The sequence below is a fragment of the Triticum aestivum genome, chromosome 5B (assembly GCF_018294505.1).
Source record: "Triticum aestivum cultivar Chinese Spring chromosome 5B, IWGSC CS RefSeq v2.1, whole genome shotgun sequence".
Taxonomy (NCBI): Eukaryota; Viridiplantae; Streptophyta; class Magnoliopsida; order Poales; family Poaceae; genus Triticum; species Triticum aestivum.
The window spans coordinates 198,062,922-198,085,214 of NC_057807.1; positions in this window are offsets into that span (position 1 = coordinate 198,062,922).

Here is a 22,293-nt window from a genome sequence, read left to right on the forward strand (position 1 = left end):
TTTTTTTTGCGAAAAATCACTATAATGGCGAGTGTCTCAAAACTCTTCCTAGCTCAAACTGACAGGATGGGCACGAAATTTTTTCGACCAAATTTTTTTTTTTCGACTGCCCGGACCCAAAAACTGGAAACGGGTCAAAAAAAACTTCCTATAATGGCACCTGTCTCAAAACACTCAGAAACACCTAAAAATAGGATAGCCAGAAATTTTTTCGAAAAATGCGTTTTCGAAAAATTTTGGGCCTAAACGGAGCGTGGCTACCCGACTCTTTTTTTTTTCCGAAACCTACTCCGGCAAGGAAACACGAATCGGAATCTAGATTGATCCCGAAAACAAACCTAATAAGCAAGGAACTCGGATTGGTGGTGGATATATGGCGGTGGTATATGGCAGCGGTGGTAGTATATGGATATGGATCGGTGGTGGTATATGGACACGGATTGGTGGTGGTATATGGATACGGATTCGGAGCGGTGGTGGTAGATGGCAGGGCGATGATGATGGTGCGGCGACGGCGTGATAACTTGTGAACAGAACTCGAAACTCTAAAAGACTAGACGCTAAGACCAGCAACTGAACACGACGATGCAACCGCAAATTCAACAAAGCAAATACAGAAAAGATTATGCAAGGCTCAGATTGGTTCGGATGGGATGAACTAACCCTAATTTTTTTTTTGGCTTTTTCGTGGACTATAGGTATGAAGAACAGACTCGATCTAAACTACGAAAAACTGTAAAATCTCACCGAGCAACCTGGAAATCTGATACCACTTGATAGAGGCAAAGGTGTCCCGTCTTTCGATGAGATGATGGATTTCGCTTTGGTGGAAGTCGACTTTGACGATCCGACTACGAACGTGCGAGGACGTCGCGCCTTAGCAATCGCTAAACCAACTCCGAGAGGTTATTGACCACGCCGGAGCACGATCAACCTGACCACGAGGGTCTGTTTCCTGCGAGCAAACGAAGAACAAGCAAGAAACTAAGATTGCAATCTGGATATTGCGAATATAAGATGAAAGCTTTATTGATCAAGGTGGGGTTCTGTGACGCCTTTGTCTAGTCGTTGAACACAAACGAAGTACGCGAAGTTGCAGCTATGGCGAACTTTTAATCTATACAAAACCCAAAGTCTAAACGATGCCCTAAGGGCTGTATATATGGAGGAAGAGGGGGAGAATTTCGTGGCCCTTGGTGGAGGGGTCCGAAATCAACCCTATCTCTTGTTTCCCCACACATACGGACTCTAAAAATAGCCTATACTTATGTATTTCGAAATTACATGGGCCTGGCCCAATAATAAGGTGACGCAGCACCTAAAATAGCCTCGGGACGAAATTTATGAAGTGGCGTCTTGTATATTTCGTCCAAGGCTTCATGCACCCATTAAGGTGGCTTCAAAGTCCTGAAATCATCACTTGTAACTCCGTTCTTGTTTCCCTTGCGCATGCCATCATCTCCATGCTTGTTCTTGCTCCAATGTTCATCCTTCTCCAAGCTAGGCCCTTCATTTGTAAGCAAAACAAATGTATCCAATTTAGGCAGCATCATATTCTCATGAACATTAGAATCATTACCAAGAAACGAAAGTACCTGGTAATTTAGTTGGCGTGCACGAGCTCTAGTAATTGGTCCAGTATGTATAGCAGCAGGGGCTGTGGGTGTAACAATTGTATTGATGTCCTCATCATCCTCCCCTTCTTGAAATGAAGTCGTCCTCGACGGAAGTTCATCTTCCTCACCCAAATAAGGCTTCAAATCTGCAATGTTAAAAGTGGGACTAACCCCAAAATCTGCAGGCAGCTCAAGTTTATATGCATTATCATTTATTTTCTCTAACACCTTAAAGGGACCATCAGCACGTGGCATTAACTTTGATTTGCGCAAATCAGGAAATCTATCCTTACGCAAATGTAACCAAACAAGATCTCCAGGTGCAAAAACAACATGTTTTCTACCCTTATCTCCAGCAAGTTTATATTTAGCATTCATGTGCTCAATGTTTTCCTTAGTTAACTCATGCATTTTTAAAATCAATTCAGCATGTTGTTTAGCATCAAAATTAACCTTCTCCGAAGATGGAAGAGGAAACAAATCAATAGGTGCACGAGGTAGGAAACCATACACAACTTCAAAAGGGCACATCTTAGTAGTAGAATGCAATGAACGATTATAAGCAAATTCAATATGAGGCAAGCATTCCTCCCACATTTTCTTATTATTCTTCAAAACAGCCCTAAGCATAGTAGACAACGTTCTATTGACTACTTCAGTTTGTCCATCAGTTTGGGGGTGACAAGTAGTACTAAAAAGCAGTTTAGTCCCCAACTTAGCCCATAAACATCTCCAAAAGTGGCTAAGAAATTTAGTATCATGATCTGAAACAATAGTATTTGGCACACCATGCAAGCGAATAATTTCACGAAAGAACAAATCAGCAACATTAACAGCATCATCGCTTTTATGACATGGTATAAAGTGTGCCATTTTCGAGAATCTATCCACGACAACAAATATGCTATCCCTCCCCTTCTTTGTTCGAGGTAAACCTAAAACAAAGTCCATAGATATATCCTGATGAGGACATGACTACCTTGGATATGACCAAAAATATTGCATATATGCATATTTGTCAGGTGATTTCTAGTGCAAACTATTCAATAATCTATTTATGTTATCCAGAACAAAAATACTTCACACACTTTTGTGTTTTGTCTAATTGCAGGTGTATGGGACATTTGTACAATCCACATATGATAGAGGCAAAGGTGTCCCGTCTTTCGATGAGATGATGGATATCGCTTTGGTGGAAGTCGACTTTGACGATCCGACTACGAACGTGCGAGGACGTCGCGCCTTAGCAATCGCTAAACCAACTCCGAGAGGTTATTGACCACGCCGGAGCACGATCAACCTGACCACGAGGGTCTGTTTCCTGCGAGCAAACGAAGAACAAGCAAGAAACTGAGATTGCAATCTGGATATTGCGAATATAAGATGAAAGCTTTATTGATCAAGGTGGGGTTCTGTGACGCCTTTGTCTGGTCGTTGAACACAAACGAAGTACGCGAAGTTGCAGCTATGGCGAACTTTTAATCTAAACAAAACCCAAAGTCTAAACGATGCCCTAATGGCTGTATATATGGAGGAAGAGGGGGGAATTTCGTGGCCCTTGGTGGAGGGGTCCGAAATCAACCCTATCTCTTGTTTCCCCACACATACGGACTCTAAAAATAGCCTATACTTATGTATTTCGAAATTACATGGGCCTGGCCCAATAATAAGGTGACGCAGCACCTAAAATAGCCTCGGAACGAAATTTATGAAGTGGCATCTTGTATATTTCGTCCAAGGCTTCATGCACCCATTATGGTGGCTTCAAAGTCCTGAAATCATCACTTGTAACTCCGTTCTTGTTTCCCTTGCGCATGCCATCATCTCCATGCTTGTTCTTGCTCCAATGTTCATCCTTCTCCAAGCTAGGCCCTTCATTTGTAAGCAAAACAAATGTATCCAATTTAGGCAGCATCATATTCTCATGAACATTAGAATCATTACCAAGAAACGAAAGTACCTGGTAATTTAGTTGGCGTGCACGAGCTCTAGTAATTGGTCCAGTATGTATAGCAGCAGGGGCTGTGGGTGTAACAATTGTATTGATGTCCTCATCACAAGCGGGGAGTATTGTCTAGATTCGCACGCTTGTCGCGAGTAGTTTGAGTAATTGTGGGTCCGACACGGACTCCGAATGAAAAAGTTATGACCGTTTTAGTGAACATCGGTCCATTTTATGGTAGTCCTTGAAAGTACTTCATTTTCCCGTGACGCTTTTTGCCTGACCGCCCCGAAATTTCTTATCCTCTATAGTGGAGATATTGTTTCCACATATATATTGACGATGCGAGGAATGCCCTTTTGTTCTTGGCTTTCACGCGCATGAGTTACAGCATGGCATCCGGCGGAAACAAGGAGAATAAGGCATATAGCCGCAGGATTTTCTTCAATTTACGGCCAAATGAGAATGCCCGGATCATAGAGCATCTGCAGAAAGCTACGCTTGTCCCTACCAGGGGGGCTAATGTCTATAAGCAACATAATCTCTCGAATTTCCTTCAAAAGAAAGTGCCAATGGGTTCAGAAACTTGTCCGAAAAATAGAGGCGAATGATGTTCTTTGACTTTCAGAGCCAAAAAGTCATGCTTATGGCCGAAATTTAGGGTACTCCGGGCCTCGTGGCGCAAGGGGGAGTATTTTATGGATTCACATGCTCGCCGCGAGCAGTTTGAGTAATTGTGGGTCCGACACGGACTCCGAATGAAAAAGTTATGATAGTTTTAGTGAACATCAGTCCATTCTATGGCAGTCCTTGAAAGTACTTCATTTTCCCGTGAAGCTCTTTGCCTGACCGCCCCGAAATTTCTTGTCCTCTATGGTGGATATATTGTTTCGACATATATATTCACCGATGCCAGGAATGCCCCTTTGTTCTTGGCATTCACACGCATGAGTTACAGCATGGCATCCGGCGAAAACAAGGAGAATAAAGCATATAGCCACTGGATTTTCTTCAATTTACGGCCAAATAAGATTGCCACGGATCATAGAGCATATGAAGAAAGGTACGTTTGTCCCTACCAGGGTGGCTAATGTCTATAAGCAATATAATCTCTCGAATTTCCTTCAAAAGGAAGTGCCAATGGGTACATAAACTTGTCCGAAAAATGGCGGCGAGTGATTTTCTTTGACTTTCAGGGCCAAAAAGTCCTTCTTAAGGCAGAAATTGATGGTACTCCGGGCCTCCTGGAGCAAGCGGGGAGTATTTTCTAGATTCTCACGCTCGCCGCTAGCAGTTTGAGTACTTGTGGGTCTGACACGGACTCCGAATGACAAAGTTATGATAGTTTTAGTGAACATCGGTCCATTCAATGGGAGTCCTTGAAAGTACTTCATTTTCCTGTGACGCTTTTTGCCTGACCGCCCTGAAATTTCTTGTCCTCTATAGTGGAGATATTGTTTCCACATATATATTGACCGATGCCAGGAATTCCCTTTTGTTCTTGACTTTCACGCGCATGAGTTACAGCATGGCATCCGGCGAAATAAGGAGAATAAGGCATATAGCCGCAGGATTTTCTTCAATTTACGGCCAAATGAGATTGCCCGGATCATAGAGCATCTGCAGAAAGCGACGCTTGTCCCTACAGGGGTTCTAATGTCTATAAGCAACATAATCTCTCAAATTTCCTTCAAAAGGAAGTGCCAATGGGTTCAGAAACTTGTCCGAAAAACTGAGGCGAATGATGTTCTTTGACTTTCAGGGCCAAAAAGTCATGCTTAAGGCCGAAATTGAGGGTACTCCGGGCCTCCTGGCGCAAGCAGGTTGTATTTTCTAGATTCACATGCTCGCCGCGAGAAGTTTGAGTACTTGTGGGTCCGACACGGTCTCCGAATGACAAAGTTATGACCATTTTAGTGAACATCGGTCCATTCTATGGTAGTCCGTGAAAGTACTTCATTTTCCCGTGACGCTTTTTGCCTGACCGCCCCGAAATTTCTTATCCTCTATAGTGGAGATATTGTTTCCACATATATATTGACCGATGCCAGGAATGCCCTTTTGTTCTTGGCTTTCACGTGCATGAGTTACAGCATGGCATCCGGCGAAAACAAGGAGAATAAGGCATATAGCCGCTGGATTTTCTTTAATTTACAGCCAAATGAGATCGCCACGGATCATAGATCATATGCAGAAAGGTACGTTTGTCCCTACCAGGGTGGCTAATATCTATAAGCAATACAATCTCTCGAATTTCCTTCAAAAGGAAGTGCCAATGGGTTCAGAAACTTGTACGAAAAATAGCGGCGAGTGATGTTCTTTGACTTTCAGGGACAAAAAGTCCTGCTTAAGGCCAAATTTGATGGTACTCCAGGTGATAGAGGCGGAGGTGTCCCGTCTTTCGATGAGATGATGGATATCGCTTTGGTGGAAGTCGACTTTGATGATCCGACTACGAACGTGCGAGGACGTCGCGCCTTAGCAATCGCTAAATCAACTCCGAGAGGTTATTGACCACGCCGGAGCACGATCAACCTGACCACGAGGGTCTGTTTCCTGCGAGCAAACGAAGAGCAAGCAAGAAACTAAGATTGCAATCTGGATATTGCGAATATAAGATGAAAGCTTTATTGATCAAGGTGGGGTTCTGTGACGCCTTTGTCTGGTCGTTGAACACAAACGAAGTACGCGAAGTTGCAGCTATGGCGAACTTTTAATCTAAACAAAACCCAAAGTCTAAACGATGCCCTAAGGGCTGTATATATGGAGGAAGAGGTGGGGAATTTCGTGGCCCTTGGTGGAGGGGTCCGAAATCAACCCTATCTCTTGTTTCTCCACACATACGGACTCTAAAAATAGCCTATACTTATGTATTTCGAAATTACATGGGCCTGGCCCAATAATAAGGTGACGCAGCACCTAAAATAGCCTCGGGACGAAATTTATGAAGTGGCATCTTGTATATTTCGTCCAAGGCTTCATGCACCCATTATGGTGGTTTCAAAGTCCTGAAATCATCACTTGTAACTCCGTTCTTGTTCCCCTTGCGCATGCCATCATCTCCATGCTTGTTCTTGCTCCAATGTTCATCCTTCTCCAAGCTAGGCCCTTCATTTGTAAGCAAAACAAATGTATCCAATTTAGGCAGCATCATATTCTCATGAACATTAGAATCATTACCAAGAAACGAAAGTACCTGGTAATTTAGTTGGCGTGCACGAGCTCTAGTAATTGGTCCAGTATGTATAGCAGCAGGGGCTGTGGGTGTAACAATTGTATTGATGTCCTCATCACCAGGCCCCTGGCGCAAGCGGGTAGTATTTTCTAGATTCGCATGCTCGCGGCTAGCAGTTTGAGTACTTGTCGGTCCGACACGGACTCCGAATGACAAAGTTATGACCGTTTTAGTGAACATCGGTGCATTCTATGGCAGTCCTTGAAAGTACTTCATTTTCTCGTGACGCTTTTTGTCTGACCGCCCCGAAATTTCTTGTCGTCTATAGTGGGGATATTGTTTCCACATATATATTAACCGATGCTAGGAATGCCATTTTGTTCTTGGCTTTCATGCGCATGAGTTACAGCACGACATCCGGCGAAAACAAGGAGAATAAGGCATAAAGCCGCTGGATTTTCTTCAATTTACGGCCAAATGAGATTGCCTGGATGATAGAGCATCTGCAGAAAGCTACGCTTGTCCCTACCAGGGGGGCTAATGTCTATAAGCAACATAATCTCTCGAATTTCTTTCAAAAGGAAGTGGCAATGGGTTCAGAAACTTGTCCGAAAAACAGAGGCGAATGATGTTCTTTGACTTTCAGGCCCAAAAAGTCATGCTTATGGCCGAAATTGAGGGTACTCCAGGCCTCCTGGTGCAAGCGGGGAGTATTTTCTGGATTCGCACGCTCGCCGCGAGCAGTTTGAGTAATTGTGGGTCCGACACGGACTCCGAATGAAAAAGTTATGATAATTTTAGTGAACATCGGTCCATTCTATGGCAGTCCTTGAAAGTACTTCATTTTCCCGTGACGCTTTTTTCCTGACCGCACCAAAATTTCTTGTCCTCTATGGTGGATATATTGGTTCGACATATATATTAACCGATGCCAGGAATGCCCCTTTGTTCTTGTCTTTCACACGCATGAGTTATAGCATGGCATCCGGCGAAAACAAGGAGAATAAGGCATATAGCCGCTGGATTTTCTTCAATTTACGGCGAAATGAGATTGCCCGGATCATAGAACTTCTGCAGAAAGGTACGTTTGTCCCGACCAGGGTGGCTAATGTCTATAAGCAACATAATCTCTCGAATTTCCTTCAAAAGCAAGTGCCAATGGGTTCAGAAACTTGTCCGAAAAATGGCGGGGAGTGATTTTCTTTGACTTTTAGGGCCAAAAAGTCCCGCTTAAGGCAGAATTTGATGGTACTCCGGGCCTCCTAGCACAAGCGGGCAGTATTTTCTGGATTCACACGCTCGCCGCTAGCAGTTTGAGTACTTGTGGGTCCGACACGGACTCCGAATGACAAAGTTATGACTGTTTTAGTGAACATTGGTCCATTCTATGGCAGTCCTTGGAAGTTGATAGAGGCAAAGGTGTCCCGTCTTTTGATGAGATGATGGATAGCAGCAGGGGCTGTGGGTGTAACAATGGTATTGATGTCCTCATCAGAAGTACTTCATTTTCCCGTGACGCTTTTTTCCTGACCACTCGGAGATATTGTTTCCACATATATATTGACTGATGCCAGGAATACCCTTTTGTTCTTGGCTTTCACGCGCATGAGTTACAGCATGGCATCCGGCAAAACATGGAGAATAAGGCATATAGCCGCTGGATTTTCTTAAATTTACGGCCAAATGAGATTGCCCGGATCATACAACATCTGCAGAAAGCTACGCTTGTCCCTACCAGGGGGGCTAATGTCTATAAGGAACATAATCTCTCGAATTTCCTTCAAAAGGAAGTGCCAATGGGTTCAGAAACTTGTTCGAAAAATAGCGGCGAGTGATGTTCTTTGACTTTCAGGGACAAAATGTCCTGCTTCAGGCCGAGTTTGATGGTACTCTGGGCTCCTCGCGCAAGTGGGGAGTATTTTCTGGATTTGCACGCTCACCGCTAGCAGTTTGAGTACTTGTGGGTCCGACACGGACTCTGAATGACAAAGTTATGACTGTTTTAGCGAACATCGGTCCATTCTATGGCAGTCCTTGAAAGTACTTCATTTTCCCGTGACGCTTTTTGTCTGACCGCCCCGAAATTTCTTGTCCTCTATAGTGGAGATATTGTTTCCACATATATATTGACCGATGCCAGGAATGGCCTTTTGTTCTTGGCTTTCACGCGCATGAGTTACACCATGGCATCCGGCGAAAACAAGGACAATAAGGTATATAGCCGCTGCATTTTCTTCAATTTACAGCCAAACGAGATTGCCCGGATCATAGAGCATCTGCAGAAAGCTACACTTGTCCCTACCAGGGGGGCTAATGTCTATAAGCAACATAATCTCTCGAATTTCCTTCAAAAGGAAGTGCGAATAGGTTAAGAAACTTGTCCGAAAAACATAGGTGAATTATGTTCTTTGACTTTCAGGGCCAAAAAGCCATGCTTATGGCCGAATTTGAGGGTATTCTGGGCCTCCTGGCACAAGCGGGGAGTATTTTCTAGATTTACGCGCTCACCGCGAGTAGTTTGAGTACTTGTGGGTCCGACACGGACTCCGAATGACAAAGTTATGACCGTTGTAGTGAACATTGGTCCATTCTATGGCAGTCCTTGAAAGTACTTCAATTGCCTGTGACGCTTTTTGCCTGACCGCCCCGAAATTTCTTGTCCTCTATAGTGGAGATATTGTTTCCACATATATATTGACCGAGGCATATAGCTGCTGCATTTTCTTCAATTTACGGCCAAATGAGATTGCCACGGATCATAGAGCATATGAAGAAAGGTACGTTTGTCCCTACTAGGGTGGCTAATGTCTACAAGCAATGTAATCTCTCAAATTTCCTTCAAAAGGAAGTGCCAATGGCTTCAGAAACTTGTCTGAAAAATAGTGGCGTGTGATGTTCTTTGACTTTCAGGGACAAAAAGGCCTCCTTAAGGCCGAATTTGATGGTACTCCGGGCCTCCTAGCGCAAGCGGGGAGTATTTTCTGGATTCGCACGCTCACCACTAGCAGTTTGAGTACTTGTGGGTCCGACACGGACTCCGAATGATAAAGTTTTGACCGTTTTAGTGAACATCGGTCCATTCTATGGCAGTCCTTGAAAGTACTTCATTTTCCCGTGACGCTTTTTGTCTGACTGCCTCGAAATTTCTTGTCCTCTATAGTGGAGATATTGTTTCCACATATATATTGACCGATGCCAGGAATGCCCTTTTGTTCTTGGCTTTCACGCGCATGAGTTACATCATGGCATCCGGCAAAAACAAGGAGAATAAAGCATATAGCCGCTGGATTTTCTTCAATTTACGGCCAAATGAGATTGCCCGGATCATAGAGCATCTGCAGAAAGCTACGCTTGTCCCTACCAGGGGGGCTAATGTCTATAAGCAACATAATCTCTCGAATTTCCTTCAAAAAGAAGTGGCAATAGGTTCAGAAACTTGTCCGAAAAACAGAGGCGAATGATGTTCTTTGACTTTCAGGGCCAAAAAGTCATGCATATGGCTGAAATTGAGGGTACTCCGGGCCTCCTGGCGCAAGGGGGAGTATTTTCTGGATTTGCATGCTCGCCACGAGTAGTTTGAGTAATTGTGGGTCCGACACGGACTCCGAATGAAAAATTTATGATAGTTTTAGTGAACATCGGTCCATTCTATGGTAGTCCTTGAAAGTACTTCATTTTCCCATGACACTTTTTGCCTGACCGCCCCGAAATTTCTTGTCCTCTATGCTGGATATATTGTTTCGACATATATATTAAGCGATGCCAGGAATGCCCCTTTGTTCTTGGCTTTCACACGCATGAGTTACAAAATGGCATCCGGCGAAAACAAGGAGAATAAGGCATATAGCCGCTGGATTTTCTTCAATTTACGACCAAATGAGATTGCCATGGATCATAGAGCATATGAAGAAAGGTACATTTGTCCCTACCAGGGTGGCTAATGTCTATAAGCAATATAATCTCTCAAATTTCCTTCAAAAGGAAGTGCCAATGGGTTCCGAAACTTGTCCGAAAAATGGCGGCGAGTGATTTTCTTTGACTTTCAGGGCCAAAAAGTCCTGCTTAAGGCTGAATTTGATGGTACTCCGGGCCTCCTGGCGCAAGCGGGTAGTATTTTCTGGATTTGCACGCTAGCCGCTAGCAGTTTGAGTACTTGTGGGTCTGACACGGACTCCGAATGACAAAGTTATGACTATTTTAGTGAACATCGGTCCATTCAATGGCAGCCCTTGAAAGTACTTCATTTTCCTGTGAGGCTTTTTGCCTGACCGCCCCAAAATTTCTTGTCCTCTATAGTGGAGATATTGTTTCCACATGTATATTGACCGATGCCAGGAATGCACTTTTGTTCTTGACTTTCAGGCGCATGAGTTAGAGCATGGCATCCGGCAAAACAAGGAGAATAAGGCATATAGCCGCTGGATTATCTTCAATTTACGACCAAATGAGATTGCCCGGATCATAGAGCATCTGCAGAAAGCTACGCTTGTCCCTACAGGGGGCTAATGTCTATAAGAAACATAATCTCTCGAATTTCCTTCAAAAGGAAGTGCCAATGGGTTCAGAAACTTGTCTAAAAAACTAAGGCGAATGATGTTCTTTGACTTTCAGGGCCAAAAAGTGATGCTTAAGTCCGAATTTGAGGGTACTCCAGGCCTCCCGGCGCAAGCGGGTATTATTTTCTAGATTCGCACACTCGCCACAAGCAGTTTGAGTATTTGTGGGTCTGACACGGTCTCCGAATGACAAAGTTATGACCGTTTTAGTGAACATCGGTCCATTCTATGGTAGTCCTTGAATGTACTTCATTTTCCTGTGACGCTTTTTGCCTGACCGCCCCGAAATTTCTTATCCTCTATAGTGGAGATATTGTTTCCACATATATATTGACCGATGCCAGGAATGCCCTTTTGTTCTTGGCTTTCACGCGCATCACTTACAGCATGGCATCCGGCGAAAACAAGGAGAATAAGGCATATAGCCGCTGGATTTTCTTCAATTTACGGCCAAATGAGATTGCCCGGATCATAGAGCATCTGCAGAAAGCTACGCTTGTACCTACCAGGGGGGCTAATGTCTATAAGCAACAAAATATCTCGAATTTCCTTCAAAAGGAAGTGCCAATGGGTTGAGAAACTTGTCCAAAAAATAGCGGCGACTGATGTTCTTTGAATTTCAGGGCCAAAAAGTCATGCTTGAGGCCAAATTTGAGGGTACTCCCAGTCTCCTGGCACAAGAGGGGAGTATTTTCAAGATTTGCACACTCGCCGCGAGCAGTTTGAGTACTTGTGGGTCCGACACAGACTCCGAATGACAAAGTTATGACCGTTTTAGTGAACATCGGTCCATTCTGTGGTAGTCCTTGAAAGTACTTCATTTTCCCGTGGCGCTTTTTGCTTGACCGCCCCAAAATTTCTTATCCTCTATAGTGGAGATATTGTTTCCACATATAATTTGACCGATGCGAGGAATACCCTTTTGTTCTTGGCTTTCACGCGCATGAGTTACAGCATGGCATCCGGCGAAACATGGAGAATAAGGCATATAGCCGCTGGATTTTCTTAAATTTACGGCCAAATGAGATTGCCCGGATCATACAGCATCTGCAGAAAGCTAGCTTGTCCCTACCAGGGGGGCTAATGTCTATAAGGAACATAATCTCTCGAATTTCCTTCAAAAGGAAGTGCCAATGGGTTCAGAAACTTGTCCGAAAAATAGCGGCGAGTGATGTTCTTTGACTTTCAGGGACAAAATGTCCTGCTTCAGGCCGAATTTGATGGTAATCTGGGCTCCTGGCGCAAGTGGGGAGTATTTTCTGGATTTGCACGCTCACCGCTAGCAGTTTGAGTACTTGTGGGTCCGACACGGACTCTGAATGACAAAGTTATGACTGTTTTAGTGAACATCGGTCCATTCTATGGCAGTCCTTGAAAGTACTTCATTTTCCCGTGATGCTTTTTGTCTGACCGCCCCGAAATTTCTTGTCCTCTATAGTGGAGATATGGTTTCCACATATATATTGACCGATGCCAGGAATGGCCTTTTGTTCTTGGCTTTCACGCGCATGAGTTACACCATGGCATCCCGCGAAAACAAGGACAATAAGGCATATAGCCTTCAATTTACAGCCAAACGAGATTGCCCGGATCATAGAGCATCTGCAGAAAGCTATACTTGTCCCTACCAGGGGGGCTAATGTCTATAAGCAACATAATCTCTCGAATTTCCTTCAAAAGGAAGTGCGAATAGGTTAAGAAACTTGTCCGAAAAACATAGGTGAATTATGTTCTTTGACTTTCAGGGCCAAAAAGTCATGCTTATGGCCGAATTTGAGGGTATTCTGGGCCTCCTGGCACAAGCGGGGAGTATTTTCTAGATTTACGCGATCACCGCGAGTAGTTTGAGTACTTGTGGGTCCGACACGGACTCCGAATGACAAAGTTATGACCGTTGTAGTGAACATTGGTCCATTCTATGGCAGTCCTTGAAAGTACTTCAATTGCCTGTGACGCTTTTTGCCTGACCGCCCCGAAATTTCTTGTCCTCTATAGTGGAGATATTGTTTCCACATATATATTGACCGATGCCAGGAATGCCCTTTTGTTCTTGGCTTTCACGCGCATGAGTTACAGCATGGCATCCGGCGAAAACAAGGAGAATGAGGCATATAGCCGCTGCATTTTCTTCAATTTACGGCCAAATGAGATTGCCACGGATCATAGAGCATATGAAGAAAGGTACGCTTGTCCCTACTAGGGTGGCTAATGTCTACAAGCAATATAATCTCTCAAATTTCCTTCAAAAGGAAGTGCCAATGGCTTCAGAAACTTGTCCGAAAAATAGCGGCGTGTGATGTTCTTTGACTTTCAGGGACAAAAAGGCCTCCTTAAGGCCGAATTTGATGGTACTCCGGGCCTCCTGGCGCAAGCGGGGAGTATTTTCTGGATTCGCACGCTCATCGCTAGCAGTTTGAGTACTTGTGGGTCCGACACGGACTCCGAATGATAAAGTTTTGACCGTTTTAGTGAACATCGGTCCATTCTATGGCAGTCCTTGAAAGTACTTCATTTTCCCGTGACGCTTTTTGTCTGACTGCCCCGAAATTTCTTGTCCTCTATAGTGGAGATATTGTTTCCACATATATATTGACCGATGCCAGGAATGCCCTTTTGTTCTTGGCTTTCACGCGCATGAGTTACATCATGGCATCCGGCAAAAACAAGGAGAATAAAGCATATAGCCGCTGGATTTTCTTCAATTTACGGCCAAATGAGATTGCCCGGATCATAGAGCATCTGCAGAAAGCTACGCTTGTCCCTACCAGGGTGGCTAATGTCTATAAGCAACATAATCTCTCGAATTTCCTTCAAAAAGAAGTGGCAATAGGTTCAGAAACTTGTCCGAAAAACAGAGGCGAATGATGTTCTTTGACTTTCAGGGCCAAAAAGTCATGCTTATGGCTGAAATTGAGGGTACTCCGGGCCTCCTGGCGCAAGGGGGAGTATTTTCTGGATTTGCAAGCTCGCCACGAGTAGTTTGAGTAATTGTGGGTCCGACACGGACTCCGAATGAAAAATTTATGATAGTTTTAGTGAACATCGGTCCATTCTATGGTAGTCCTTGAAAGTACTTCATTTTCCCATGACACTTTTTGCCTGACCGCCCCAAAATTTCTTGTCCTCCATGCTGGATATATTGTTTCGACATATATATTAAGCGATGCCAGGAATGCCCCTTTGTTCTTGGCTTTCACACGCATGAGTTACAACATGGCATCCGGCGAAAACAAGGAGAATAAGGCATATAGCCGCTGGATTTTCTTCAATTTACGGCCAAATGAGATTGCCATGGATCATAGAGCATATGAAGAAAGGTACATTTGTCCCTACCAGGGTGGCTAATGTCTATAAGCAATATAATCTCTCAAATTTCCTTCAAAAGGAAGTGCCAATGGGTTCCGAAACTTGTCTGAAAAATGGCGGCGAGTGATTTTCTTTGACTTTCAGGGCCAAAAAGTCCTGCTTAAGGCTGAATTTGATGGTACTCCGGGCCTCCTGGCGCAAGCGGGTAGTATTTTCTGGATTCACACGCTAGCCGCTAGCAGTTTGAGTACTTGTGGGTCTGACACGGACTCCGACTGACAAAGTTATGACTATTTTAGTGAACATCGGTCCATTCAATGGCAGCCCTTGAAACTACTTCATTTTCCTGTGAGGCTTTTTGCCTGACCGCCCCAAAATTTCTTGTCCTCTATAGTGGAGATATTGTTTCCACATGTATATTGACCGATGCCAGGAATGCACTTTTGTTCTTGACTTTCAGGCGCATGAGTTAGAGCATGGCATCCGGCAAAACAAGGAGAATAAGGCATATAGCCGCTGGATTATCTTCAATTTACGGCCAAATGAGATTGCCCGGATCATAGAGCATCTGTAGAAAGCTACGCTTGTCCCTACAGGGGGCTAATGTCTATAAGAAACATAATCTCTCGAATTTCCTTCAAAAGGAAGTGCCAATGGGTTCAGAAACTTGTCTAAAAAACTAAGGCGAATGATGTTCTTTGACTTTCAGGGCCAAAAAGTGATGCTTAAGGCCGAATTTGAGGGTACTCCGGGCCTCCCGGCGCAAGCGGGTATTATTTTCTAGATTCGCACACTCGCCGCAAGCAGTTTGAGTATTTGTGGGCTGACACGGTCTCCGAATGACAAAGTTATGACCGTTTTAGTGAACATCGGTCCATTCTATGGTAGTCCTTGAATGTACTTCATTTTCCTGTGACGCTTCTTGCCTGACCGCCCCGAAATTTCTTGTCCTCTATAGTGGAGATATTGTTTCCACATATATATTGACCGATGCCAGGAATACCCTTTTGTTCTTGGCTTTCACGCGCATGAGTTACAGCATGGCATCCGGCGAAAACAAGGAGAATAAGGCATATAGCCGCTGGATTTTCTTCAATTTACGGCCAAATGAGATTGTCCGGATCATAGAGCATCTGTAGAAAGCTACGCTTGTACCTACCAGGGGGGCTAATGTCTATAAGCAACAAAATATCTCGAATTTCCTTCAAAAGGAAGTGCCAATGGGTTGAGAAACTTGTCCAAAAAATAGCGGCGAGGGATGTTCTTTGAATTTCAGGGCCAAAAACTCATGCTTAAGGCCGAATTTGAGGGTACTTCGGGTCTCCTGGCACAAGAGGGGAGTATTTTCAAGATTTGCACACTCGCCGCGAGCAGTTTGAGTACTTGTGGGTCCGACACAGACTCTGAATGACAAAGTTATGACCGTTTTAGTGAACATCGGTCCAGTCTGTGGTAGTCCTTGAAAGTACTTCATTTTCCCGTGGCGCTTTTTGCTTGACCGCCCCAAAATTTCTTATCCTCTATAGTGGAGATATCATTTCCACATATAATTTGACTGATGCGAGGAATGCCCTTTTGTTCTTGGCTTTCACGCGCATGAGTTACAGCATGGCATCCGGCGAAACATGGAGAATAAGGCATATAGCCGCTGGATTTTCTTAGATTTACGGCCAAATGAGATTGCACGGATCATAGAGCATGTGCAGAAAGATACGCTTGTCCCTACCAGGGGGGATAATGTCTATAAGGAACATAATATCTCGAATTTCCTTCAAAAGGAAGTGCCAATGGGTTCAGAAACTGGTCCGAAAAATAGCGGCGAGTGATGTTCTTTGACATTCAGTGACAAAATGTCCTGCTTCAGGCCGAATTTGATGGTACTCTGGGCTCCTGGCGCAAGTGGGGAGTATTTTCTGGATTTGCACGCTCACCGCTAGCAGTTTGAGTACTTGTGGGTCCGACACAGACTTTGAATGACAAAGTTATGACCGTTTTAGTGAACATCGGTCCATTCTATGGCAGTCCTTGAAAGTACTTCATTTTCCCGTGACGCTTTTTGTCTGACCGCCCCGAAATTTCTTGTCCTCTATAGTGGATATATTGTTTCCACATGTATATTGACCGATGCCAGGAATGCACTTTTGTTCTTGACTTTCACGCGCATGAGTTAGAGCATGGCATCCGGCGAAACAAGGAGAATAAGGCATATAGCCGCTGGATTATCTTCGATTTGCGGCCAAATGAGATTGCCCGGATCATAGAGCATCTGCAGAAAGCTACGCTTGTCCCTACAGGGGGGCTAATGTCTATAAGAAACATAATCTCTCGAATTTCCTTCAAAAGGACGTGCCAATGGGTTCAGAAACTTGTCTGAAAAACTGAGGCGAATGATGTTCTTTGACTTTCAAGGCCAAAAAGTGATGCTTAAGGCCGAATTTGAGGGTACTCCGGGCCTCCCGGCGCAAGCGGGTAGTATTTTCTAGATTCGCACGCTCACCGCAAGCAGTTTGAGTATTTGTGGGTCTGACACGGTCTCCGAATGACAAAGTTATGACCGTTTTAGTGAACATCGGTCAATTCTATGGTAGTCCTTGAATGTACTTCATTTTCCTGTGACGCTTTTTGCCTGACCGCCCCGAAATTTCTTATCCTCTATAGTGGAGATATTGTTTCCACATATATATTGACCGATGCCAGGAATGCCCTTTTGTTCTTGGCTTTCACGCGCATGAGTTACAGCATGGCATCCGGCGAAAACAAGGAGGATAAGGCATATAGCCGCTGGATTTTCTTCAATTTACGGCATAATGAGATTTCCCGGATCATAGAGCATCTGCAGAAAGCTACGCTTGTACCTACCAGGGGGGCTAATGTCTATAAGCAACAAAATATCTCGAATTTCCTTTAAAAGGAAGTTCCAATCGGTTGAGAAACTTGTCCGAAAAATAGCGGCGAGTGATGTTCTTTGAATTTCAGGGCCAAAAACTCATGCTTAAGGCCAAATTTGAGGGTACTCCGGGTCTCCTGGCACAAGAGGGGAGTATTTTCAAGATTTGCACACTCGCCGCGAGCAGTTTGAGTACTTGTGGGTCCGACACAGACTCTGAATGACAAAGTTATGACCGTTTTAGTGAACATCGGTCCATTCTGTGGTAGTCCTTGAAAGTACTTCATTTTCGCGTGGCGCTTTTTGCTTGACAGCACCAAAATTTCTTATCCTCTATAGTGGAGATATTGTTTCCACATATAATTTGACCGATGCGAGGAATGCCCTTTTGTTCTTGGCTTTCACGCGCATGAGTTACAGCATGGCATCCGGCGAAACATGGAGAATAAGGCATATAGCCGCTGGATTTTCTTAAATTTACGGCCAAATGAGATTGCCCGGATCATAGAGCATCTGCAAAAAGATACGCTTGTCCCTACCAGGGGGGCTAATGTCTATAAGGAACATAATCTCTCGAATTTCCATCAAAACGAAGTGCCAATGGGTTCAGAAACTTGTCTGAAAAATAGCGGCGAGTGATGTTCTTTGACTTTCAGGGACAAAATGTCCTGCTTCAGGCCGAATTTGATGGTACTCTGGGCTCCTCGCGCAAGTGGGCATTATTTTCTGGATTTGCACGCTCACTGCTAGCAGTTTGAGTACTTGTGGGTCCGACACGAACTCCGAATGACAAAGTTATGACCGTTTTAGTGAACATCGGTCCATTCTATGGCACTCCTTGAAAGTACTTCATTTTCCCGTGACGCTTTTTGTCTGACCGCCCCGAAATTTCTTGTCCTCTATAGTGGAGATATTGTTTCCACATGTATATTGACCGATGCCAGGAATGCACTTTTGTTCTTGACTTTCACGCGCATGAGTTAGAGCATGGCATCCGGCGAAACAAGGAGAATAAGGCATATAGCCGCTGGATTATCTTCGATTTGCGGCCAAATGAGATTGCCCGGATCATAGAGCATCTGCAGAAAGCTACGCTTGTCCCTACAGGGGGGCTAATGTCTATAAGAAACATAATCTCTCGAATTTCCTTCAAAAGGAAGTGCCAATGGGTTCAGAAACTTGTCTGAAAAACTGAGAGCGAATGATGTTCTTTGACTTTCAGGGCCAAAAAGTGATGCTTAAGGCCGAATTTGAGGGTACTCCGGGCCTCCCGGCGCAAGCGGGTAGTATTCTCTAGATTCGCACGCTCGCCGCAAGCAGTTTGAGTATTTGTGGGTCTGACACGGTCTCCGAATGACAAAGTTATGACCGTTTTAGTGAACATCGGTCCATTCTATGGTAGTCCTTGAATGTACTTCATTTTCCTGTGACGCTTTTTGCCTGACCGCCCCGAAATTTCTTATCCTCTATAGTGGAGATATTGTTTCCACATATATATTGACCGATGCCACGAATGCCCTTTTGTTCTTGGCTTTCACGCGCATGAGTTACAGCATGGCATCCGGCGAAAACAAGGAGGATAAGGCATATAGCCGCTGGATTTTCTTCAATTTACGGCCAAATGAGATTGCCCGGATCATAGAGCATCTGCAGAAAGCTACGCTTGTACCTACCAGGGGGGCTAATGTCTATAAGCAAAAAATATCTCGAATTTCCTTCAAAAGGAAGTTCCAATCGGTTGAGAAACTTGTCCAAAAAATAGCGGCGAGTGATGTTCTTTGAATTTCAGGGCCAAAAACTCATGCTTAAGGCCGAATTTGAGGGTACTTCGGGTCTCCTGGCACAAGAGGGGAGTATTTTCAAGATTTGCACACTCGCCGCGAGCAGTTTGAGTACTTGTGGGTCCGACACAGACTCTGAATGACAAAGTTATGACCGTTTTAGTGAACATCGGTCCATTCTGTGGTAGTCCTTGAAAGTACTTCATTTTCGCGTGGCGCTTTTTGCTTGACCGCCCCAAAATTTCTTATCCTCTATAGTGGAGATATTGTTTCCACATATAATTTGACCGATGCGAGGAATGCCCTTTTGTTCTTGGCTTTCACGCGCATGAGTTACAGCATGGCATCCGGCGAAACATGGAGAATAAGGCATATAGCCGCTGGATTTTCTTAAATTTACGACCAAATGAGATTGCCCGGATCATAGAGCATCTGCAGAAAGATACGCTTGTCCCTACCAGGGGGGCTAATGTCTATAAGGAACATAATCTCTCGAATTTCCTTCAAAAGGAAGTGCCAATGGGTTTAGAAACTTGTCCGAAAAATAGCGGCGAGTGATGTTCTTTGACTTTCAGGGACAAAATGTCCTGCTTCAGGCCGAATTTGATGGTACTCTGGGCTCCTCGCGCAAGTGGGGAGTATTTTCTGGATTTGCACGCTCACCGCTAGCAGTTTGAGTACTTGTGGGTCTGACACGAACTCTGAATGACAAAGTTATGACCGTTTTAGTGAACATCGGTCCATTCTATGGCAGTCCTTGAAAGTACTTCATTTTCCCATGACGCTTTTTGTTTGACCGCCCCGAAATTTCTTGTCCTCTATAGTGGAGATATTGTTTCCACATGTATATTGACCGATGCCAGGAATGCACTTTTGTTCTTGACTTTCACGCGCATGAGTTAGAGCATGGCATCCGGCGAAACAAGGAGAATAAGGCATATAGCCGCTGGATTATCTTCGATTTGCGGCCAAATGAGATTGCCCGGATCATAGAGCATCTGCAGAAAGCTACGCTTGTCCCTACAGGGGGGCTATTGTCTATAAGAAACATAATCTCTCGAATTTCCTTCAAAAGGAAGTGCCAATGGGTTCAGAAACTTGTCTGAAAAACTGAGAGCGAATGATGTTCTTTGACTTTCAGGGCCAAAAAGTGATGCTTAAGGCCGAATTTGAGGGTACTCCGGGCCTCCCGGCGCAAGCGGGTAGTATTCTCTAGATTCGCACGCTCGCCGCAAGCAGTTTGAGTATTTGTGGGTCTGACACGGTCTCCGAATGACAAAGTTATGACCGTTTTAGTGAACATCGGTCCATTCTATGGTAGTCCTTGAATGTACTTCATTTTCCTGTGACGCTTTTTGCCTGACCGCCCCGAAATTTCTTATCCTCTATAGTGGAGATATTGTTTCCACATATATATTGACCGATGCCACGAATGCCCTTTTGTTCTTGGCTTTCACGCGCATGAGTTACAGCATGGCATCCGGCGAAAACAAGGAGGATAAGGCATATAGCCGCTGGATTTTCTTCAATTTACGGCCAAATGAGATTGCCCGGATCATAGAGCATCTGCAGAAAGCTACGCTTATACCTACCAGGGGGGCTAATGTCTATAAGCAAAAAAATATCTCGAATTTCCTTCAAAAGGAAGTTCCAATCGGTTGAGAAACTTGTCCAAAAAATAGCGGCGAGTGATGTTCTTTGAATTTCAGGGCCAAAAACTCATGCTTAAGGCCGAATTTGAGGGTACTTCGGGTCTCCTGGCACAAGAGGGGAGTATTTTCAAGATTTGCACACTCGCCGCGAGCAGTTTGAGTACTTGTGGGTCCGACACAGACTCTGAATGACAAAGTTATGACCGTTTTAGTGAACATCGGTCCATTCTGTGGTAGTCCTTGAAAGTACTTCATTTTCGCGTGGCGCTTTTTGCTTGACCGCCCCAAAATTTCTTATCCTCTATAGTGGAGATATTGTTTCCACATATAATTTGACCGATGCGAGGAATGCCCTTTTGTTCTTGGCTTTCACGCGCATGAGTTACAGCATGGCATCCGGCGAAACATGGAGAATAAGGCATATAGCCGCTGGATTTTCTTAAATTTACGACCAAATGAGATTGCCCGGATCATAGAGCATCTGCAGAAAGATACGCTTGTCCCTACCAGGGGGGCTAATGTCTATAAGGAACATAATCTCTCGAATTTCCTTCAAAAGGAAGTGCCAATGGGTTCAGAAACTTGTCCGAAAAATAGCGGCGAGTGATGTTCTTTGACTTTCAGGGACAAAATGTCCTGCTTCAGGCCGAATTTGATGGTACTCTGGGCTCCTCGCGCAAGTGGGGAGTATTTTCTGGATTTGCACGCTCACCGCTAGCAGTTTGAGTACTTGTGGGTCCGACACGAACTCTGAATGACAAAGTTATGACCGTTTTAGTGAACATCGGTCCATTCTATGGCAGTCCTTGAAAGTACTTCATTTTCCCATGACGCTTTTTGTTTGACCGCCCCGAAATTTCTTGTCCTCTATAGTGGAGATATTGTTTCCACATGTATATTGACCGATGCCAGGAATGCACTTTTGTTCTTGACTTTCACGCGCATGAGTTAGAGCATGGCATCCGGCGAAACAAGGAGAATAAGGCATATAGCCGCTGGATTATCTTCGATTTGCGGCCAAATGAGATTGCCCGGATCATAGAGCATCTGCAGAAAGCTACGCTTGTCCCTACAGGGGGGCTAATGTCTATAAGAAACATAATCTCTCAAATTTCCTTCAAAAGGAAGTGCCAATGGGTTCAGAAACTTGTCTGAAAAACTGAGAGCGAATGATGTTCTTTGACTTTCAGGGCCAAAAAGTGATGCTTAAGGCCGAATTTGAGGGTACTCCGGGCCTCCCGGCGCAAGCGGGTAGTATTCTCTAGATTCGCACGCTCGCCGCAAGCAGTTTGAGCATTTGTGGGTCTGACACGGTCTCCGAATGACAAAGTTATGACCGTTTTAGTGAACATCGGTCCATTCTATGGTAGTCCTTGAA